A 2564-nucleotide genomic window follows, 5' to 3' on the forward strand; every position below is an offset into this window, starting at 1 on the left:
CCGAATGCGCCTGCATTTCAGGCAATTTTTTCAACCCTCGTGCAGGGAAGTTGCGAAGTTACAGGAGTAAGTAAATTTGGGTCAAATTGACTTAACGCTGTCTATAGAACTACTGGCCGGGTTAAAATGATCCATTATAGTACTCGTGACGAAAGAATATACAACAGAAAATCATCGAAAGCCATTTACAAGTATTAATGTTTATCGGATAATTAAGAATATGAAAAAATTTCAGTCCACATTACAGATATATTTAATAACAGAGGAAAAAATAATTGTGACCTAATTTTAGATAAAACTGACCCAATTTCCATACAAGGGTTAAAAAGTCATGGTAGAAAAATGAATTGTGAAAATAATTTCGACATCCATTTAGACAGTATTAAAAATTCTTTATCAGTACTCTTAACTATAATAACTGAACGTGTTTTATTATTAAAATATGCAAAAGTGTTGCCACAAAAGTGTCTTCTAATTGCTAAAATTTTATCATAAAATGGACGAATTCGTAATAATACTAACACAAATTTAACTAAACGATAATTAACGACGATAAATGAACGGTTCGAAAAAAATCCCCAAAATTGTATAGCCCTGAAAATATTGAAATTTGAGTCGATGGATTACGGCTGAACACCTTTCCGGTGCTTAAAAAAAAAAGAAAAGTTCACCCCCGTTCACACACATCCCTTTACCCAGAAACTGAACCACCGACGCGCATTGCACGAACAAGAATATATACATCTTAATAGGAATGGAGAATAGAGGGTGAACTCTCGTGCAGAATTTATTAAAACCCTCCTCCCTCTAGAGCTCTGTCCGGTTAACCGTCCAGAAAGCGGTGAGCGTACGTGAATTAAAGGCAACGACGACGCGCTGAACACGTCCTATACCCGGTGTGTCAAAGGAACCATCCGGTATGGAGTTAACACGGTTAGATCCCGTCCCCACGAACTCGGTCGAGGGTAATTAAAAAGAATGACCACGAACGGCCTGACTAAATTTAGAATTCGGTGGCGAAAGTGTTTGTGGTGTAGTGGGAATGGTAATCGATCCTCTACTATCTGGAATAATCGTTCTTCTTTTAGATTCCACATTTATTTCTGAAGAATTTTATAATTAGCATAAGGTTTACTATTGTGATAGAACTCATAGTTCTATTGGTAATTGAGTTATAAAAATAATTGAATCATGGTTATTTGACCCTTTGCCTTACAATCCTTTTAGTGATTACGTATGTTAGCTTCGAATATTCACTGTTTTAATACAGTGTTAAATAATAGAAGAAATTAAAATACTATATAGAATTTCTATTTGGCAATCATCAGTCTTAAATTGAAACTTTTAGAGCAAAAATACAAATTTAATAGAAATCTAATTTTTCTTTCTTGTCTTCAAAGGGTCAATCTTGGAATCATACTCATATTTTTTCTAACGTTAACACTACCTACTCTGGATGAAAATTTGAAAAGCAGAAGTATTCACTATGAGCTGTAAATCGAATGAAAAGTAAATTTCGACGAGTATTAATACTAATGGACCACTATCTATAATATCTATTTTACGTCAACTTGAAACTATAAAATAATGTATATAATTATAGTGTTTCAATGCTATATATTTCATTACACAATTTTTTTATTCCTGATTTTCTTTTTATTTCCATTTCTAGAATCACCCCTCAAATTTTTTCCCTAAAGTGACTGAACACCCTATATATACGTGACACGTGGAACTTTAAGGCAGTCCTTCATTTAGAAAAAAAAAAAAAAGGCTTATTGATTCTGTACCACACTTCGAGTAACTTGTAAATCGATTAATTCAATAGGTCTATACCCCGGTCCATAATAAATCATTTTCTGTTTGCTGTTATTTATCCGTATTGGGAACTCCCGCAGACTCAAGTATGCAGATTTGGTTACAAGTCAAACAGCATTCGTTCCGATAATGGCATAATGGAATAATAGACATCAAGTACAGTTGGTAGCTGAATGATAATCCAACGTTGGATATTAACGTGGAATTTGAAATCGTATCAGATTGCGATTAACGCTTGACTACATTCGTCGTTTCCGGTTCCTAGTGCCTTATTCCTTGAATACAAATTAACGCGAATGTATGTATTTGATAAAACTTTTAAAACAGATCCCTAAAATTAGCATCGGCAGTATTAAACTGTATAGCTGTTATACTTCCAATAACAAAATAATTCTGTACTTCATAAATCTACAAGAAAAAAATAAATAATTCGCGGTATCTTTTGTGTGTACAATCAGAATATTTTTTCCAAGAAAAATAAGTTTATATAAAAGAAGTAATGTTAGCGTTAATTTTTATTTGAGAAAATTAAGTAGCAACATTTTGAAAATACAATAATTCATTTTAAATAATTTTATTAGCAGCAAGCTACAAGGATTTAAAAAGGCACATAGAGGAGTAACAAACTAATTACTTAGTAGGGACTTTTCTCATATTTTGTCCCTATGATTTCAGAATCGCTATACGTTGAATAAGCATTCCGTAATATGAACGTAACAAAAGAATAAAATATATCAGATTATGTA

The sequence above is a fragment of the Habropoda laboriosa genome, unplaced genomic scaffold (assembly GCF_001263275.1).
Source record: "Habropoda laboriosa isolate 0110345459 unplaced genomic scaffold, ASM126327v1 scaffold523, whole genome shotgun sequence".
NCBI lineage: Eukaryota > Metazoa > Arthropoda > Insecta > Hymenoptera > Apidae > Habropoda > Habropoda laboriosa.